Source organism: Macaca thibetana, chromosome 12 (assembly GCF_024542745.1).
Source record: "Macaca thibetana thibetana isolate TM-01 chromosome 12, ASM2454274v1, whole genome shotgun sequence".
Lineage (NCBI taxonomy): Eukaryota > Metazoa > Chordata > Mammalia > Primates > Cercopithecidae > Macaca > Macaca thibetana.
The window spans coordinates 45,934,754-45,956,838 of record NC_065589.1 but is presented as its reverse complement, the minus strand read 5'-3'; the positions used below and the strand labels follow the sequence as shown (position 1 = coordinate 45,956,838).

General features: G+C 38.7%; 1 protein-coding gene across 1 annotated transcript in view; it reads right to left on the bottom strand.

Annotated features, from left to right (window-relative positions):
* ANKRD44 (ankyrin repeat domain 44) overlaps positions 1 to 22,085 on the bottom strand; it is a 346,841-nt gene that overhangs the window by 1,899 nt on the left and 322,857 nt on the right. The gene's annotated exons all lie outside the window — the stretch shown is intronic.

Here is a 22,085-nt window from a genome sequence, read left to right as displayed (position 1 = left end):
TAAGGAAAGGGAAGTAGGGATGAGAAAGAAGCTCACTAAAAGAAGTGATTATCACAGGGTGGTGAGCATACAAATAATTTAATTATTTTCATATACTTCTCAATATTTTGGACTTTTATAAACAAACATGTATTACTTTTACTGCTTGTTTTCTTTATGTCTGAGCGATATGTTAATATAGTCTGTAAATAATTGAAACACTCTAGAAGTAAGTATAATGTAAAACAAAGTACCCCCTTCATATCATATCACCCCACTCTAATCCCAACCCCCTAGTTCCCACCCCCAGAAGTAATCACTAACTATAGCCTGATGTATATACTTCCAGATTGTCTTTGTATATACCTTCACAAACATAAATATGAATATACATTAATTTTTCTTAGGAGAGAAAAAATTTAAAACAGCATGAAAATTAATCAATATGCATACTACTTTAATAAACTATTTTCTTATAGAGAATGCATAATTTATCCATACCCGTTCAGTGTCCTTAACAGCTCCTGCCCAACTTATGAACTCATCTGCAAGCAACCCATGCTGTCCACTTCTCCGTGCATTTCCTTTCCTTCTGGGAGTTTTTTCAGCTTTCTGCGTCTGTCTTACCTGTTCTCCATTGCTGACTTTTCACTTTGGAGTCTCACTTCACATTGTTACCACGTTGGCTCCCTGACCCTGGCTGGGGGCCATGTTTTCCTGTGGCCCAATAACTTCTAGCCAGCACTGCCTGCTCACAGCCCTGGTGCCAATGTCACTAGCCCAGCTGCTCACCTACCTGGGAAAGGTGTGTGTGATGGGGGTTGTTGGCCTTGCTTGATAAGACTAGGAACTATTTGGTGCCTCAGCTTACTATACTTAAGGGAAGCCTGGAATAATGACTCTCGTGGTGGGGTGTTGGAGTGCATGTGGTTTGAACAAACATATCCAGTATTATGATTTTCATTTGGAAAATAATAAATAAGCCTTCGTTTTTGTAGAAGTAAAGCTTGAAGACAAATTATAGTAATATTGTTGACAATAGGGGAAACTGGGTATGGGATATATGGGAGTTCTCTGTGACTCTTACAATTTTTCTTTGTCTAAAACTATTCTAAAGTTAAAAGTTTATTATTTAAAATCTCTAAAGCTTACAAAATCTTATTGACTGGTGGGGATACTCAGAAGTCACAGGGATTCCCAATCAGGGGTACAGCCTTTGAGATTGTGTGTAGAAAACCCAAATACATAACTTTGATGGCAACCATTACATAGACTAAAAACTCAGAAATAATCAGAAAAGTAATGTGAATTGGAATATACACTGATAGAGGGAAATCCTTAGTGTGAACTAGCAAAGGAATGAAATTTAGATTTAGATGATAGGTTTCTATAATTTATTATTTATATCCATTTACTTTCAAAAGAGGTATGAAACTTGCTTATAATGAAACTTCATATTCAATGGAATAGTTAACAATATTGGGAAAAAGCAGAATAGCATTTTTGAAAGTATGTTTCATAAAATAGAAAGAGGTGTTACACGAAAAATAAAGTCTATGTTCAAATAAACTTGAGAAATGTTTAAACCAAATGAAAACAGTATTTCCTCCTTTCAGAATTTTGCTTCCAATGAACACAGTGAATAAACCAGAGAAGGAGGTGTATGCAGTCCTCCCTGACTGCAGCATCCTTTCTGGAATGGTGAAAATGTTGTACCAGCTGCTAGCCACATTTGGGTATTGAACATTTGAATGGTAGCTAGTGCAGCTGCACAACTGATTATTAAATTTTAATGTAATTTTAAATAACCCCAGTGACTACAGTCAACAATAATTTATAGTACATTTTAAAATAACTAAAAGAGTATAATTGGGATGTCAGCAAAACAAAGAGATGATAAATGCTCGAGGCGATGGATACTTTATTTACCCTGATGTGATTATTACACAATCAATTGCATGCCTGTATGAAGATATCTCATGTACCCCATAAGTATCTACACCTACTATGTACCCATCAAAATTAAAAATTAAAAATAAACAAATACATAACCACATGTGGCTAGTTTAAATTATCCAATATGTTTGGATAGCACCGAATGAGAGCCCCCCACGGGCCAAACTTTCAAAGAACACACTCTGGGAAGCATTTATACAGAGCAGCTCTTCTCAAACTTTTTGTTCCCAGGATTCTTTGACGCTCTTAAAAAATAATTGAGAATCCCAAAGAGCTTTTGTTTATGTAGGTTATATTTATCAATATTTATGATATTAGAAATTAAAACTGAGACTTTTTAAAGAAAATTCATTAATTCATTTAAAAATACCGTCAGCTGTTGTCCTTGAAGTGACAGGCTCACTTCATTTATTTTCAGGAAAATACCTGCCAGATACCCTAGTCTGAGTAACCATCCTTCATCTTATCAGTTGTGTTTCAAGTGAAAAGGTGTTCCATGAAAAAGCAGCCAATTCAGCTAGCAGCTCCAGCAATCACACGGTGCTGGAACCATTGTACTTCAGTGTGCAGCACAATGTGTGCTTTCATTTCTTCAAGGACTGAGGTTTAATAAAATTGATCATTTTTACTGCACCTTTTTTTTCCCTGCAAGTGTGTGACAGTGTAGAATACAATGATAGCCAGTACAGTTCCAGTACACTGACATTTGTGCCAAGGTACCAGCAGTTTTACCCACTATAAAACTTGTTTTGGCAGCATCAGTGAAAAAAGGCAATTCCTCTTAGAATTATTATGAAAATAGGTTCTGACTTGTGGGCCCTTTCAAAGAGTCTCTGGGACACAAGGGAAGGTCTGCAGACTACCTTTTGAGAGAAGCTAATATAGAAAGCGTGTGGGGGCTGGGGGAGGGGATAAGACCAGAGGCAATAAATTCTAGGAACCTGGGCCTTGAATGAGTTTGATAAGAAAACTGGTGAGAGTTCAAACTGTTTATTACACACGCTTACCTTAGAGGAACATGGAAAAGTTTAAATAGAATCGATCTTTGGAAGTGAGTAGTTGTAGCAAATAAAATGGGGTACCAATCATATCCCCTGAAATGGGACTAATTATAATAGTTACCCATTTAAGAACAACTTAATAGTATAAATTAATATAAATTAGCTAATATGGTTCCCAGGGCTAATTCTTTACAGATGAAATAAACCAGAAAATGAAATAAGAGAGACAACGTCATTTTCCGTAGTAGTGGTCTGAAAAGTGTGGTACTTTAATTTTCTGTGGCTCAGAAGCCATTTCAAAATATGATCAAATTCCTTTCCACATTCATTCTTGAGTTTCCACTTCCTGAATTCCTTCCTGTCTTATAATTCAGGAGTTATAACTCCAGGATTTATTTTCCTTCCCACATTAGTGGACTTCAAATCCATCAGGCACCTCTTCTTGTCTCCACACCACACCTGGTTTCTCCTCTTCCTTTCAATGTGATCTTAGAGGCTTACATTTTGAATGATTTTCCTACCCTTATGCCGATCTTATCTCCTTTTGCTTTTGTCCAGCAGGCAGTGTACTATAATATAATATGTAATGGGAAGTGGGAAACAAAGGTAATTTAATCAGGGGCTGATTTTTGCCTATCTTTGACTCCTCCTTCACTGCAGGGCAAAGTTCTCTTGCTACTTAATTACGTAGTTACTTGTTATAGCATCCAGAGATTTTTAATTAAAAAGGCTTTACTTGGGGAGAGTTATCAATGATAGGAACACAATTTAACAATGAAAGAATCATTTGTGTTCGTATAACACTTACCTTGAAGAATTTCAAAGTGCTCTAGAAATATTACCCAGTTCTAATTTCCATAGCCAACACCCTTGCCTTCTGTTTTCTAAGGGAAAGAGGAATTTCCAGTACCTTGTTCCCAGTTGGAAAATAAAGGGTGTGTGCTTCTCAATCACAGACAGGCAGGACAATCCGGTCACTCCCTTTCCCCTCCCTAACCGCAGCTCCTGCAGTGTAACCCTTTGCATTCTGTGGCTAGAATAAAGCACATTCTGATTCATAATTGGTCCCTCAGGGTGCCTGTTTTGTAGCCGACCTATGTTCTTGGATCTTGAAGGGTTAACAGCCTGAGTTGCTGTTTAAAAAAAGAAAAGTGTGCAATTATGTTAATTGTTGCATTTTTCTGTAAAAAAGAAAGTGCAATTGTGTTAATTTTCTCAAAATGGGGGATGGGGAATGCTCAAGTAAGGAAAATATTTGCAGAAATATGATACCAATGCAAACCAGTACAAACCAGTTCTTTAAAAAACTATACAAATAAACGTATGCAATAAACAACATAGGACTCAATTTCATACAATGGCAACAAAAGCTGATCCTACATTAGGAAAGAAACTCAACAGAAGTGCTGACATTAAGAATCTGAAAAACAGCTCTCACAGGTTTATGCTATCTTCTCGATATAATTGGGATATTTGTCCTTGCCCAAATCTCATGTTGAATTGTAATCCCCAATGCTGGAGGTGGGGTGGGAGGTGTCTGGGTCGTTGGGGTGGATCCCTCATGGTTTGGTGCTCTCTCTCTCTCTTTCTCTCTTACTTGCTCTTGCTCTGGCCATGTGATATGCCTGCTCTGCTTTTGAGAAGCTGAGCAGATGCCAGCACCACGCTTTCTGTAAAACCAGCAGAACCATGAGCCAAATAAACCTCTTTTCTTTATAAATTACCCAGCCTCAGATATTTCTCTATAGCAATGCAAGAACGGCCTAATACACTCCTATTTCAAGTCCATAGCAACTTAAAAGATTTATTCCAAGAGGAAAATTAACTGTGAATTATCAGAAGAGACCAAATGTGGAAATGGAATTGGTTGACTGAAAACATTAGATTTCCTCAAGGATGTTACTGAAATTGGCTCCAGGAATGGTTCCACAAAGGGCCATTGGCAGGGAGAGTGTACCAAGGAGTTTATGTCTTACTTCACCAATAACTTTCACAGCATCATCATCATCATCTTTATTTATTTATTTAATCACAAGTGTGTAACAGTGTATAATGCAGTGACTACCAGTATGGTTCCAGGATACTGACATGATTTGTGCCAGTTTTGCCCACTATTAATATTTGCCTTGAACAGTCTGGACTGCCCTGCCTAGTGGGAGGAGGAGGATCAGAAAGGAGGATGATGCACAGCCTGACCCAGTGTTCTTAAACAGCTAAACGTGCCCCAATAGAAGACACATTGTGAAGAATTTCCTCTTCTCAGTTCTCTGAACATACCTCACTTATTTGGGACTTGTGCATGGATATCATCCTTTGGACTCTCCTGGTCACTGATCTCACAGCTCATTCTACTTTTAAGCCTTTGCCTTGTCTTTCTCTCGGCTGTCACATTAATAGCTATCATCTTAACTACTGCCACAATTTCATCACTTTTATTATTGTCTTTCTATCTTGAGCTTTCACCCAGGCCCCCGCTCCATCTATATTCAACCTGTACTTACTCCTCTCATCTGCTGGCCTGGCTTCAAGGACCATTAGTGCTTAAACATTCAGCAAAGTGACATCACCTGGAAATGTGGGCTAATACTGATTCTGAAACCTGGGAATTTTCTCAGAAGGAGCTGGAGACAACATATTTACACACATGTGCCACTCATATATTCATTTATTAAATCATTCAGGCACTGTGTTAGGTACTGGAGAAATATGTGTAGAGTAGAAAGGGAGGCAACAGATACATGTAACCTAAATAAAACCTAGGGCCCACATGGCTTAGTCTCTTTGTGGGAAGCCCAGTTTAGTTTCCAAATGCTAATTTAAAATATACTTCAATATTTATTTAGCTTCTCAAAGAGTATTAAAGGAGTCTCAATTCAATTTGCCATAAGTAGAGACTTTGATTACCAAGAGGTTCTCATGTGCTAATCTTCCCAAACTCTTTTCCACCCTGGTGGCAAGACCCTTTCTCTGAGTTCTCCCTTTGTTCATAGATTTGGCTACTTTTACTAGACTCTTGCATTTTTCTTCTTCAGTTTTATTCCTGTTTTTATACCACTTTTTATTCTTCCACTCGAGAAAAAAAAATCCAGAATTTGACAGACAAACTGTCCGTTGGTATGTGGCAGGAAGGAGGTAGGGGATGAGGAACGTTGGCACAGAACATTTTATCTCCATCACACAGACGTAGTTACATAATTACAACAGAAAGTGATATACCAGCTACATTGCTAGTGGCATCTCCATTGCTAGTGGCGTCTACATTGCTAGTGATATACCATCTACATGGCTAATGGTAGATTTAATCAAATGACAGAATCGTGGGCAATTTTAGTTCTGAATTTATGTTGGTTGTTTTTGCAATAAATATTTATTTTAAGATGTTGGAATCATAAATAAGGATTGGGAGGTAAATCAATCATTCTATTTAATGCTACGTTAATAGTGTTCAGAACCAGCTCTAAGCTCCACAGCTAAGGAGTAATGAAGAAAATTTGGAGGTGCTCCAATAAGAACCATCAAAATATTAAGAATTTAAGAATACATCCTTTTAGGAGCAATACGAGGAATTGAAGTTAGCTTAAAGGTTTCTTCAACTGTAAAACATGGAGATTTGACTCAGTAATTTTAAGGTCCCCCTAATAGGGACTTTAAAATTTTAAAGTGGAGATAGGGGGACTTTACAATCAGTCTTGTGTTAACTCTATATTTACTACATATTTTTCAGATAACTTTCCATGATCTTAAATTTGTCGTGCTGCAGTGAAAGCTCATTTATTATCTTGCTCAGAGGAGAATGGGCAAATCTCCTTAACCTCTTCTGTCTGGAAGAAATTCTTCTTATGGTGGAAGGACTGAGATGCAGTCAACTTTCAGCCACGGTTATTCTTCACTCACATAATATGTTTTTTTAAAAGTGTAGGCTGGTTGTGGTGGCTCAGTCCTGTAATCCCAGCACTTTGGGAGGCTGAGACAGGTGGATCACCAGGTCAGGAGTTCGAGACCAGCCTGGCCAACATAGTGAAACCCCCATCTCTACTAAAAACACAAAAACTAGCCAGGCATGGTGGCGTGCACCTGTAGTCCCAGCTATCCAGGAGGCTGAGGCAGGATAATCACTCGAACCCAGGAGGCGGAGGTTGTGGTGAGCCAAGATCGTACCACTGCACTCCAGCCTGGGCAACAGAGCAAGACTCTGTCTCGAAAAAAAAAAAAAAAGTTATACACCATCTACATTGCTAGTGGCATATACAAGATGCCTTGGACACATAGAGAAGAAACAATTATTTCTGTCTTTTGTTTTTAGGTAAAAGTTTAGGAAACACTTGAGAAGAGGTGAAATTTGACCTGGGTGCCAAAAGTTGAGTTCAACAGGCATAACAGGGAAGAAGGAATAGTGCCGGTGAAAGGACTAGCACGTATAAAGGTAGGAATATATGAACAAGGACACCGATTGTTTCATAGTGTCTGTAGTTCAGGGTGAATGCGTGGTGTGGTGGGAAATGAAGATGGAGTGCTGGTAGACACTTTCAGGTGAAAGAGCTTGGGCTTTTAAAAGATACAGTTTTGGGCAGCAATTTTTAAAAAGAATTGAAGACAAATAAGATTGCAAACAAGGAGATTAACTAGGATGCTATTGCAGTAATCTAAATATCCTGTGATGAGGGCCCCAAATAGGAGCAGTGGCTAGGAAAATAAGGTAATTGGTTCAAAAGACTTTTAGGAGGCACAAAAGGGAAAGGACCTCATAACCAATTGGATAAGGATAGCAAAGGAGAGGGAGGAGTCTAGGATGTCTGTCTGGCTTTCAGCTTGGGGACACAGGACAAATTTTGGTGCTACTGAATACACTAGGGACTATAGGTTGCTCAAAGGAGAGAGGAAATATGTTTGACTATCTGTGGAACAACAAACTGATGAAGATCGTTGTATACAATGTGCTTAAAGGAGTTCTGAGCTATAGAGCACATTGGCTGACATCTCTCTAACACCATCCTGCACCTTAATTCTAAAAGTCTCCAGATAGGGGGACTTTACAATCAGTATCTTGTTAACTCTTCATTTACTATATATTTCCCAGATAACTTTTTAAGATCCTAAATTGGTTGTGCTCCAATTAAAGCCCGTTTACTCTCTTGCTCAGAGGAGAATGGGCACATCTCCTTATCTTCTGTCTAGAAGAAATTCTTCTTATGGTAGAAGGACTAAGATGCAGTCAGCCTTCAACCATGGTTATTCCTCAGCATCTTCATATGCCGAGTTCACTGTTTCAGATGCTGTGGGTAGTTGGCAGTTTCTCTGTTGACTAACAGATCTAGTCTCAGAACAAAAAAAATGTTGGAGCTGAAAGGATATGAGAAATTACTGAGTCAAATCTCCATGTTTTACAGTTGAAGGAAGCTTTAAGCTGTTTAAATTCAGTTCCTTTTATTCTTCCTAAAAGGATGTATTCTTAAATTCTTAATATTTTGATGGCTCTTACTGGAGCATCTCCAAGTTTTCTTCATTACTCTTTAGCTATGGAGCTTAGAGCTGATTCTACTGAACAGTATTAACACAGCATTAAGTAGAATGATTGACTTACCATACCCCCAATCCTTATTTATGCATTCTATTCTCTTAAAAAAATCTTTATTGCAAAAACAACCAACATAAATTCAGAACAAAAATTGCCTAAGTTTCTGTCACTTGATTAAATCAATATTTCTTTTTGAGACATGGTCTCACTCTGTTGCCCAGGCTGGAGTGCAGTGGTGTGATCAGGGCTCACTGCAGCCTCTACCTCCTGGTATCAAGTGGTCCTCTCACCTCAGCCTCCTGGATAGCTGGGACTACAGGCATATGCCACCATGCCTGGCTAATTTTTTATATTCTTTGTAGAGACGGGGTTTTGCCATGTTGCTCACACTGGTCTCAAATGCCTGGGCTCAAGTGATCCTCCCGCCTCGGCCTCCCAAAGTCCTAGGATTACAGGCATGAGCCACCACGCCTGGCCAATATTTTAATTTTTCTATGTTATATTATAGCCCTTGTCCATAGGCATATTCAATGTTTGCATATTTTTTGCATATAAACCAATTTTAATTCTACATTTTATATTTTCACTTAACATTATGTCATGCACATCTTCCCTTTAACTACAACTTTACCATTCCTTATACTTTTCTCCTATAACATTATAGATTAAGTCCTGACATAACTTTGCTTGTGATCATATAAAATGACAATAATAAATAATATGTGAATTTTTCATTGATATCATTTGAGATTATAACCCTAAACATTTAACTGCAACTTGCTTTTTCGAACCATACTTGATATTTCTTAATCACATTTATTATTATTTTTATTATTATTATTTGTTTGAGACGAGTCTCAGTCTCTCGCCCAGGCTAGAGTGCAGTGGTGCGATCTCAGCTCACTGCAACCTTCGCCTCCCGGGTTCAAGTGATTCTTGTGACCTAGTCTCCTGAGTAGCTGGGATTACAGGCTTGTGCCACCATGCCCCCCATTAATTATTTTTAATAGCTGCATATTTTTTCATAGTAGGGATACACTAGAATTACATTCAAATTTCCTTGAGATTTTTCTACCAAAAAATGCAATAAACGTTTTGGCATGCATGTCTCTACTTTTCTAAAGGAGTAATATTTAACTCATACATACCAGAAGAGGATACTGGCTAGCAGTAAAACTCTTAACACCTGGGCCCCCTGCTGGAAGACAATTGCCCTGGCCCTCCTCCAGTTCGGTCTCTCTCCATGGGGCAAGGAGTCTGTGAGCCAAAGGGGATGCATCCCATTGTAGCCTGTCACCCCCTTTTTGACTAGTTTTATACCCAAGATGATGAAATTGCCTACTCAGAGGTCCTGAGCCCACTTACAGGCTGGCATGGGTCTCTATCCCAGCTCTGTCCTCTTGAGGGAAGCATGTGCCACCAGTGCAAACACCTCTAGGCCTCAAGTGTAGCCAAGGAGTGTTTGAGGATACAAACAGAGCTTGGTCATGCAGGCTGGGGGGTTTGTATGACGACATGCAAGACTCCTCTCAGTGAGAGAGGAGGATAGAAGTAGGAAGAAAATGAGGATGAGTCATGAGCCACAGGTTGAAGATGGGAGGCTACCTTCCCGGTGCTACCGTGGTCAGAGAAGGGCAATAATTTTATTTTATATTATTTTTTGAGACAGGGTCTCGCTTTGTTGCCCAGGCTGGAATACGGTAGTGCAATCTCAGCTCACTGCAACCTCCACCTCCCAGGTTCAAACAATTCTCATGCCTCAGCCACCTGAGTAGCTGGGACTATAAGCGTGTGCCACCACGCCTGGTTAATTTTTGCATTTTTAGTAGAGACAGGGTTTCCTCATTTGGCCAGGCTGGTCTTGAACTCCTGGCCTCATATGACCCACCCACCTCGTCCTCCCAAAGTGCTGGGATTATAGGTGTGAGCCACCATGTCTGGCCAGGGCAATAATTTTACATTCGAATAGTTCTTGCAGGTTGTCTTGAAGGGATGTTTGTCAAAATATGGTGATAGAACATATTTGATTTAATAGATTTTTAGCTTGAATTTACAACAAAGTTTAAGTATATAACATCTGGTATGCAAGCCTCTATTTGTAGCCTGCCCAGGGCTTGAGAATGTTAGGGGAAGGCCTACTAGTCGGTGTCTCTTTTGGTTAGTATTTGTTCTGATTGGCTGGTGTCTGTGTCATACTAGTTGGTAAATATTTTAAGTATCACCTTGCTTATTTTTCTTTCTCCAGCATATATTCCCTAAAGTATAAGTGCTTGTTGAAAGGGTATGTATAATTCTACTGTTAATGGATATTGAAATCTTATCAGATTTTATCATTCACATTTAGCATCCCTGAAACTGGGATGCATCTTATAATCAAAGAGCAGAAAGCACTGTGTCATAGTTTAATTGGCAGTGTTTTTCTTCCTTAGATAAAATAAGGGTGCATCCTTCATTTGCTGTCTTAGATTTGATGAAATAAAGTATTACCCCATTGTAGCAATTCCTATACCCACTACCACTGTAGGAGAGTTCCTGTTTTTCAGCCAGCACCATTTATTATCACTATTTTCAATATTTTGGGTGAAAAATAGTATGCCATTTGCTTTGATTTGGATTTCCCTGACTATCATTGATGTTGAGATTATAAAATATACTTCTTGAATATTTAGATTTCTTTTTCTGTACAGTATTAATTTGTATCCTTTTCCTATTTTAAAAATTGTGTTTTCTGTGTTTTTCCTATCACTTTATAAAATCTCTTAATATATTATAGATATTAAACTTTTATCTGTCATTTTTATTAAAAATATTTCCCTTTCTATCTATTGACTTTGTTTATGATGATATTACCATCCAAAATTTTACATTTTTATATAATCAAATATATCAATCTTTTAATTTATTACTTCTGCTTATAGTATCTCCCCACGCAAAGGATGAACATGAACTGGAGATCTAAAAAATCTTTGAACGACATCAAAGGATATTCAGTGAAAATAAGGCTCCTTTTCATCCCTAACCCTGGTTTTCCCAGTTCTTCTCACTACAAGAAACAATGGTAACAGTCTCTTTATTGCCTATAAGGAAATATTCTGTCTATATATGTATCCCCCTCTCATGCTTGTTTATATTCACAAATGGTAGCAAACCATATTCACTGTCTATTCTTGTTTACTTAATAATATATATTTATATATAGACCTATATCATTCCTTTTAAAACTTCCATGATTTCATATTGCATTCTATTGCCATAATTTATTAAACTAGTCTCCACTGAGTTTCACGACATTAAACATACATCTCCACATTGAGACCCACCATGGTATTAGACTTTTATATTATTTGTGAAGCCCTTTCTTAAGTTGACATTGAAATAAGCCTTGATAAACTTTAAAGTATTGAAATCACACAAAGTATATTCTCTGGCCACATGGAATGAAAGTAGAAATCAGTAAGAGATTTGGGAAATTCACAAATATATGGAAATTAAACAACATACTCTCATACTCCCTTTTTTTTTTTTTTTTTTTTTTTTTTTTTTTTTTTTGCAGCCTCTTGCTCTGTTGCCCAGGCTAGAGTGCAGTGGCATGATCATGGCTCACTGCAGCCTCCATCTCTGATGCTCAAGCAATCCTCCCAGCTCAGCCTCCTGAGTAGCTGGGACTACAGGGGTGCACCACCGTGCCTGACTAATTTCTTTGCTTTTTGTAGAGACAGGGTTTTGCCATGTTGCCTAGGTTGGTTTTGAACTCCTGAGCTCAAGTTATCTGCCTGCCTCAGCCTCCCAAAGTGCTGGGATTACAGGCATGAGCCACTGAGCCTGGCCAAAACAATATATTCCTTAATGACCAGTGAGTCAAAGAAGAAATTACAAAGGAAATTGGAAAATATTTTGAGAACAATGAAAATGAAAATGCAATATACCAAAACACTTGGGATGCAGCTAAAGCAATGCTAGGAGGAAAATGTATAGCTGTAAACGCCTATATTTAAAAGGAATATTTTATATTAAAATTCAATAACTTAACAACCTTAAGAAAATAAAAAAGAGGACAGGTGCAGTGGCTCATGCCTGTAATCCCAGCACTTTGGGAGGCCAAGGCAGGCAGATCACCTGAGGTCAGGAGTTCGAGACCAGCCTGGCCAACATGTTGAAACCCCGTCTCTACTAACAATACAAAAATTAGCTGGGCATGGTGGCACACGCCTGTAATCCCACCTACTTGGGAGGCTGAGGCAGGAGAATCTCTTGAACCTGGGAGGCAGAGGTTGCAGTGAGCTAAGGTCATGCCACTGCAATCCAGCCTGGGAGACAGAGTGAACTCCATCTTGAAAAAAAAAAAAAAGAAAAGGAAGAGTAAACTATACCCAAAGTAAGCAGAAGAAATAAAATAATACAGATTAAATACAAATAACAAAAATAAATGAAATAGAGAACAGAAAAACAAAAGAGAAAATTAACACAAGTCGGTTCTTTGAAAAATCAGCAAAATTGACAAACTTCTACCCTGACTAAAGAAGAAAAGGAGAAAAGACTCAAATTAGTCAAATCAGAAATGAAAGAGGGGACATTACTACTAACTTTACAGCAACATAAAGGGTTAGGGAATACTATGAAAAATTGTATACTACAACAAATTAGATAATCTGTGTTAATAGACAAATTCTTAGAAAGACACAAATTGCTGAAACTGACTCAAGAAGAAATAGATAATAGATCTCTAACAAGTAAGGAAATTGAGTCAACAATAAAAACAACAACAAAAAATCCCACAAAGAAAATCCCAAAACCAGATGACTTCGCTGGGAAATTCTACCAACTTTCTTTTTTTTTTTTTTTTTTTTTTTTTTGAGACGGAGTCTCGCTCTGTCGCCCAGGCTGGAGTGCAGTGGCCGGATCTCAGCTCACTGCAAGCTCCGCCTCCCGGGTTTACGCCATTCTCCTGCCTCAGCCTCCCGAGTAGCTGGGACTACAGGCGCCCGCCACCTCGCCCGGCTAAGTTTTTGTATTTTTTAGTAGAGATGGGGTTTCACCGTGTCAACCAGGATGGTCTCGATCTCCTGACCTCGTGATCCACCCGTCTCGGCCTCCCAAAGTGCTGGGATTACAGGCTTGAGCCACCGCGCCCGGCAATTCTACCAACTTTCAAAACAGAATCAGAACAATAAAAATCTTTTTCAAAATGGAAGAGGAAAGAACATTTCTGAACTTATTCTATGAGGCCAGTATTACCATTACACCAAAACAAGAAAAATACATCAAAAGGGGCTGGGTGCGGTGGCTCACGCCTGTAATCCCAGGACTTCGGGAGGCCGAGGTGGGTGGATTACAGAGGCCAGGAGTTCAAGACCAGCCTAGCCAGCACAGTGACACCCTGTCTTTACAAAACAAAAACAAAACCAAAAAAAACCCACAAAAAATAGCCAGGTGTGGTGGCAAACACCTGTAATCCCAGCTACTTGGGAGGCTGAGACACGATTGCTTGAACCTGGGAGGTGGAGAGGTGGAGGTTGCAGGGAGCCACGATTGTGCCACTGCACTCCAGCCTGGGTGACAGAGTTAGTCTCTGTCTGAAAGAAAGAAAGAAAGAAAGAAAGAAAGAAAGAAAGAAAGAAAGAAAGAAAGAAAGAAAGAAAGAAAGAGAAAGAAAGAAAGAAAGAAAAAGAAAGAAAGAAAGAAAGAAAGAAAGAAAGAAAAGAAAAGAAAGAAAGATCAAAAGAAAAGAAATTGATATCCTTTATGAATATAGTTACAAAAGTCCTCAACAAAATATTAGCATATAGAATCAACAACATATAAAAATGATAATACACCATGATCAAGTAGGATTTATCCTATGTATACCAGCTGATTGAACATATAAAAATTAACCAATGTAACACATTATATTAATAGAATAAAAGACAAAGGACAAAACCACATGATCAACCATCTCAAAAGAAGCAGAAAAGCATTTGGCAAAATCCAACCCCCTTTCTTAATAAAAACACTCAAGAAACTAGAAGTAGAAAAAAATTATTCAAACTGATCAAGGACATTTGTGAAAAACCCAGGATAACTATAACTATATATATATATATATATATATTTTTTTTTTTTTTTTAAACGGAGTCTTGCTCTGTTGCTCAGGTTGGAGTGCAGTGCAGTGGCATGATCTCGGCTTACTGCAACCTCCACCTCCCAGGTTCAAGCGATTCTCCTGCCTCGGCCTCCCGAGTAGCTGGGACTACAGGCACCAGTCACCACACCTGGCTAATTTTTTGTATTTTTAGTAGAGATGGGGTTTCGCCAACGTTATATTTAATAGTGAGAGACTGGATTCTTTTCCCCTAAGATCAGGAACAGGGTAAGAATGTCACTCACACCACATCTATTCAACATTATACCGGAGGTTCTAGCCAGGGAAATTAGGCAAGAAAAAGTAATAAAAGCTATAAAGGTAATAATTCTATCCAGATTGGAAAAGAAATAAAACTATCCCTATTCGCAGATGACATGCAGAAAATTTTTCTTATATGTAGAAAATTTTAAGGAATCCAGCTGGGTGCAGTGATTCATGCCTGTAATCCCAGCACTTTGGGAGGCCAAGACAGGTGGATTGCTTGAGCCCAGGAGTTCAAGACCAGCCTGCGCAACATGGCAAAACCCCATCTCCACAATAAAATACAAAAATTAGCAGGGTGTGGTGGCGCACGCCTGTAGTCCCAGCCAGTTGGGTGGCTGAAGCCAGAAGGATCACCTGAGCCCAGGAAGTCGAGGCAGAAGTGAGCCACGATCATGCCACTGCACTCCAGCCTGGGCAGCAGAATGAGATCTTGTCTCAAAAGAAGGAAGCAAAACAGGAAGGCAGGAAGGAAGGGCGGGAGGGAGGAAGGGCTCTACGGAATAGTTTTTCCACTGAAAAACTAGCTCAGCAAGGTTTCAGGATACAAGATCAATTTTTAAAAATCAATTGTACTTCTACATACTATCAATGAACAATCTGAAAATGAAATTAAGAAAACAATTTCCTTAACAACAACATCAAACAGAATAAAATATTTAGGAATACATTTAAAAAATAAGTGCAAAACTTGTATACTGAAAACTACAAAGCACCGTTGAAAGAAAGACCGAAAACAAATGGAGAGACATCCCATGTTCATGGACCAGAAAACCTAATACTGTTAAAATGGCAATACTTCCCAAATTGATCTACGGATTCTCAATGTAAGAGCTAAACCTATAAAACTCTTAAAAGAAAACATAGGAGTGAATCTTCATGACTTTGAGGTAGACAGTGGTTTTCTAGATATGACACCAAAAGTACGACTTCTGTGCCTCAAAGGATACTGTCAAGGAAAAAACAACCCATGGAATGGGAGAAAATATTTGCAAATCCTATATCTGATAAGGGACTTGTATTCAGAATACATAAATAATGCTTACAATTCACCAATAAAAACAACATGATTTAAAAATGGGCAAACGATTTAAATATACATTTATCCAAAGAAAATTTACAAATGTCCAATAGGCACATAGAAAGGTGCTTGACATCATTAGTAAGCAGGGAAGTGCAAGTGAAAACCACAATGAGATATCACTTCACATCTACTAGGATGGCAATAATAAAAATAAATGGGGAATAAGAAGTACTGGCAAGGATGTAGAGAAATTGGAACTCTTACACGTTGCTGAAGGGAATGTTTGGCAGCCTCTGTGGAACAGTTTGGCAGGTCCTCAAAATGATAAACATAGAGTTACCATTTCCACTCCCAGATATATACACAATTCCACTCCTAGGTATATACACAAGAAATCAAAACATATGTCCATAAAAAAATCTGTACACAAATGTTTATAGCAGCGTTATTCATGATTGCACAAAAGTAAAAAAAAAACAACAACAAAAAAACCAAATGTCCACCAAATGATGAATGAATAAGCAAAACGTGGTATATCCATATAATTAAATATTATTTGACTATAAAAGGAAATGAAGCACCTCTATATGCTGACACAGTTTGGATGCTTGTTCCCTTCCCTCCAAATCTCAAGTTGTAATATTAATGTAATCCCCAATGTTAGAGGGGGGCCTGGTAGGAGGTGTTTGGGTCATGGGGGCAGATACCTCATAAATGGCTTGGTGCTGTCCTTACAATAATGAGTGTGTTCTTGCTCTGAGTTCACACGAGACCTGGTTGTTTAAAAGAGTGTGGCACCACCCCCCTCTCTCTCCTGCTCCCCCTTCACCTTCCACTATGACCGGAAGCTTCCTGAGGCCTCACCAGAAGCAGCTGCCAGCACCATGCTTCCTGTACAGCCTGCAGAACCATGAACCCAAATAAACCACTTTTCTTTATAAATTACCCAATCCCAGGTATTCCTTTATAGCAATGCAAGAAGAGACTAATACATATACTAAGACATGTATGAACCCTGAAAACATTCACCTTAGAAGACAGTCACAAAGAGCCACATAGTGTATTATTTCATCTATATGAAACGTCTAGAATTGGCAAATTCATAGGAACAGAAAGTAATTAGTGGTTGCCAGGGGATGGGGAGAGAGAGAGACTAGAGAATGACTGTTAATGGGGACAGTTTTTGTTTTGGGGGTGATGAATATTTTCTGAAATTAGATAGTAATGATGGTTACATAACTTTTTAAAATCACTAAAAACCATCGACTCGTATCCTTTAAAAGAGTGAATTTTATGTTATTTTGATGTTACGTCAGTTATATCTCAATGAAGTTTTTTTTTTTTAATGGCTGCTGGTTTTAAACCATGGGTCATAGTTTACCAACCCTCTGTTGTAACCAATATTTACAGACACTTAAGAAAGGCCATCTGATTTTATATATATATATATATATATAAAATCATATATATATAATGTAAGTATATATATATTTTAAAAGACTACAAAAAAGAAAATAATAACATCAAGCAGTTTGCTTTCTTTCCAAAATATATATAGCATAATAGTAAAGATTATTAATTCTGGAGCCACTTGACTAGATTTGAATCCTAGATCTGGCACTAATTAGCTGTGTGTTCTTGAGATAATAATATCTACCTTCTAGAGTAGATGTAAGAATGAAGAGCATCTACAGGGACCGGGCGCAGTGGCTCACGCCTGTAATCCCAGCACTTTGGGAGGCCAAGGCGGACATATCACGAGCCAGGAGATGGAGACCATGCTGGCTAACACGGTGAAACCCCGTCTCTACTAAAAATATTTTTTAAAATTAGCCGGGCATGGTGGTGGGCGCCTGTAGTCCCAGCTACTTGGGAGGCTGAGGCAGGAGAATGGCGTGAACCCGGGAGGCGGAGCTTGCAGTGAGTGGAGATGGTGCTGCTGCACTTCAGCCTGGGCGACAGAGCGAGACTCCGTCTCAAAAAAAAAAAAAAAAAAAAAAAAAAAAAAAGTAGCATCTACTTTCCAGAGTTGTTTTAAGGATGTAAAGTACTCAGAACAGTGCTAGGCACATCATAAGCACTCAGTGAGCATCAGCTATTTTTACTATTCACCTCAATTAGAAAGCAGCCTGAGTAATTTAATAAGGTGACCTTTTTTTTTTTTTTTTGAGACGGGAGTTTGGCTAATGAGGCGATCTCGGCTCACCACAACCTCCGCCTCCCGGTTCAAGTGATTCTCCTGCCTCAGCCTCCTGAGTAGCTGGGATTACAGGCATGCGTCACCATGCCCGGCTAATTTTGTAATTTTAGTAAAGACAGGGTTTCTCCATGTTGGTCAGACTGGTCTCGAACTCCCAACCTCTGGTGATCTGCCCACGTAGGCCTCCCAAAGTGCTGGGATTACAGGCCTGAGCCACTGTGCCTGGCCAATAAGATGAATTTTTTTTTTTTTTTTTTTTTTTTTTTTTGCAGTTTAAAGGTTTTTAAAGGTTTTTGTCACAACCAACATCTTAGCAAGAATGTCCCCTGCTCTGCACCATCCAGGACGCTCTCAGATCACGAGGCTGGTGGCAAGGAAAATGATCATTAATATACATTAGAAAATATGTTCTTATCTCTAGGAACTATTGTTAGCACCCTGAAAGGCTTTTCTTTTTCAATATCTGAATGACATTGTGGTAAATTAATTGGTTTTCTCAATCTAATTTCTAGCGTTAGCTGTAATATCACAAAGCAAACACCCAGATGGCACCAACTGAGCCCTTTATCATCATTTTTAGCACTGATGCCAAAAGGAAATGGGCTCAGCAGCCTAATCAAAATTTACATGCTAATGGGTAGACCCTTGTGAATGAAGTTAAGTAGAAAATCAATAAATTACCAGGTAACATTCTCCTAACAATTTTTTTTACAAGTTTTAAATGATAATAAAATAGCAAGGAGTAAATCTCAGGCCTGAAGAAGAATGTGAAATAAAACACGGCATAGAGAAATCATTTCTGAAAAAAGAAATTCAAAAGGGAATTAGAAACCCAAGTTAGCTTTCTATTTATTTAGTTAAAAACTGGGATTTTTCAGGAAAAGTTAATGTTTTAAAGCAAATTTAATTTTCACCTAAACAGCAATATAGAATTCCAATAATTTTAGTCTTTTGTCCTCTGCGGAAGGCCCACTGGGAAGCATTCGCTTTTTCATTGTTATCACTAAGACGTTGTCTGAACCACACTCTCCTTTTGTTCATTCTGCAGCACTTCGCCATCTGTCATGTTTTCTGGAGAGCCTCACAAACACATTTAGGTTAAACCATATGGTCATAAAACCTGTCATTCTGTCATAGCCAAGGTCTGGTTAGTTTTTTAATAGAAATGCACTTGACCATTTTTACTTTGTTAAAAGCTTCATCCTAATCCTGGAACCAAATTTCAGCCTGACAGTAAATCAGCTCTTAGTATCCATCTACTTAAAGTAAAATACCTGAATAATAGATGTTTTGAAGTAGCTAAATGTTCTCATTTATTTTGCTTCAATTCTATAATAAATGACTTTTCCTATTTGTCATGTTGGCCTCCTCAGATTTTTACTTCTTCACACCCAATGCTTTTTTTTTGTTTGTTTCAGTCATTCTCAACCACCCACTCCCATGGTTATATCCTTTGCTTTGTCATCATCAAAACTGTACCACCTGTGAAATCTTTATTTGAGCACTCCACATCAAGATCACCAACTCTGGGGCTACAATTCAATAATTCTGTCTTATCATGACCCCCACTGACTACCACTTTTTCAGTATCCATCACCTCCCTCATATTTTCACTTTCTTCCTTAGCCAGTTTAGAATCCACGATCTACATAATCACATCCATTAAAAGCACCATAGTTCCATAACCCTCTCTCCCTTTGGACTTAACTAGCAAAGCTCTATGCCAGGTTAAACTCCACTTTCTTCTTACTCTCTTCCTACACCCAAACATCTGATGAAAAAATCCACCAGGATGACTGGTATCATTTTAGATTTATGATCACAAAACTCAAGTGTACTAAATCCTACTCAGTAACCCTCCTCTGCTACTCTAAAACATTCTCTCCAGGTTGGGTGTGGTGGCTCACGCCTATAATCCCAGCAGTGTGGGAGGCCGAGGCAGGTGGATCACCTGAGGTCGGGAGTTCAAGACCAGTGTGGCTAACATGGCAAAATCCTGTCTCTACTAAAAATTAAAAAAGAAAAAAAAAAAATCAGCCAAGTGTGGTGGTGTGCACCTGTAGTCCCAGCTACTCAGGAGGCTGAGGCAGGAGAATCGCTTGATCCTGGAGGTGGAGGTTGCAGTGAGCCGAGATCACTCCATTGCACTCCAGCCTAGGCAACAAGAGTGAAATTCCATCTCAAAATAATAATAATAAAATAAATAAATAAATGAACTCTATCTTGCCAAATCCATTGGTCAGCTTCTCTGCATTTGACTTCCCAGAAGCAATTGAGACAATAGAAATAATTGACACTCCTTCTTCTATGACCCTTTATTTCCCAGGTTTCAGGGACATCTTGGTCTCTTGGTTTTCCTCCCACCTCTGACCATTATGTCTTGTCTTCTCTGCTAGATCTTCCTCCTCCCCTTCCTAACCTCTAAATGTTGGAGTGTCCATATTTCGGGGCTCTTCTATCATTTATTCCTGAGGGAATCTCCTCTCATTTGTCAATACTAAATATATATATATATATATATATGTATATATATATATGCAAAGACAAATCTCTAAGCAAGAGGATTTTATTTGAGAGTAATATACAGAAAGTAGGCTTGCAATAGGGACATGCACAACGAGACCAGGGTAGTTTCCAGTGTGTCCAAAGAACAAAGGAAAGGGCTGGAGTTTTATTGGGAAAGGAGAAAGATGATGTAAGTCGTTTTGAAAGAAAGTTAATTGGCGATAGCAGAGTGGGAGCTGGTGAACTCTGATTGGCAGGTGGCAGCAACTGCTAGGTAAAGTTTGTCTTGAAGTCTTAGCAGGCTGTTTCCTTGGAGTAAACTTGCAAAACAGTTTTTGGAAGACGTTTGTGACCAGAGTGCTTTTTCCCAACAATGGCTCCTTAACTCCATTTTCATTGGGTAGGACAGGAATGACTCCAAATCAACTTTCACATATCTACAATTTCATATGATCCCAGCCCTAGCTTCTTCCCCAAACTCTACTGTTTACTTGACTCGAGCCATCAGCAAATTCAGTCAACTCTGCCTTCAAGACATATCCAAAACATGTCACATTCTCTTCATTTCCCTTGTTGCCGGACAATCCAAGCCACTATGTTTACTTGTCTAGGCTACTGCAGTGGCCACTTAACTGGTCACTAGGGTTTCTCTCTCAACAGCAGCCAGAATGATCTTTTAAAAATGAAATCACTGGATAAAGAAAATGTGGCACATATACACCATGGAATACTATGCAGCCATAAAAAAGAATGAGTTCATGTCCTTTACAGTGACATGGATGAAGCTGGAAGCCATCATTCTCAGCAAACTAACACAGGAACAGAAAACCAAACTCCACATGTTATCTCTCAGAAGTGGGAGTTGAACAATGAGAACACATGGACACACGGAGGGGACTATCACACACCAGGGCCTGTCGGTGGGTTGGGGCAAGGGGAGGGAGAGCATTAGGACAAATACCTAATGCATGCGGGGCTTAAAACCTAGATGACGGGTTGATAGGTACAGCAAACCACCATGGCACATGTATACCTACGTAACAAACCTGTATGTTCTGCACATGTATCCCAGAACTTAAAGTAAAATAAAAATTTTTAAAAGATGACAGAAAAAAAAAAAATCAGACCACAGCCATTTTTCTGCTTACATTTCTCCAGTGGCATTTTTCAGATTCAGAAAAATATAGAAACTCCTCCCAGCTCACAAAATTTTATATCTGGGCTCTTAATCAGAAGATCGCTGTTAATCTTCTGCCACCCTCCCTTTCCCTTGACTCTCCAGTCACACTGGCCCCATTTCTGTTCCTGGAACATAACAAACTCATTCCTGCCTTTGGGTATTGGCACTAGCCATTCCCTCTCCCCAGAATGTTCTCTCCTCTGATCTTTGCATAGCTGGTCATTTCTTGTGGTTAGGATCTGAGCTTAAATGTTAGTAATTCTTAGGAACCCCAACTGTAAAAAATATAAATAAAGTTCATGAATTTGCTGGGTATTTTCAACTCAATGTAAACACAGGT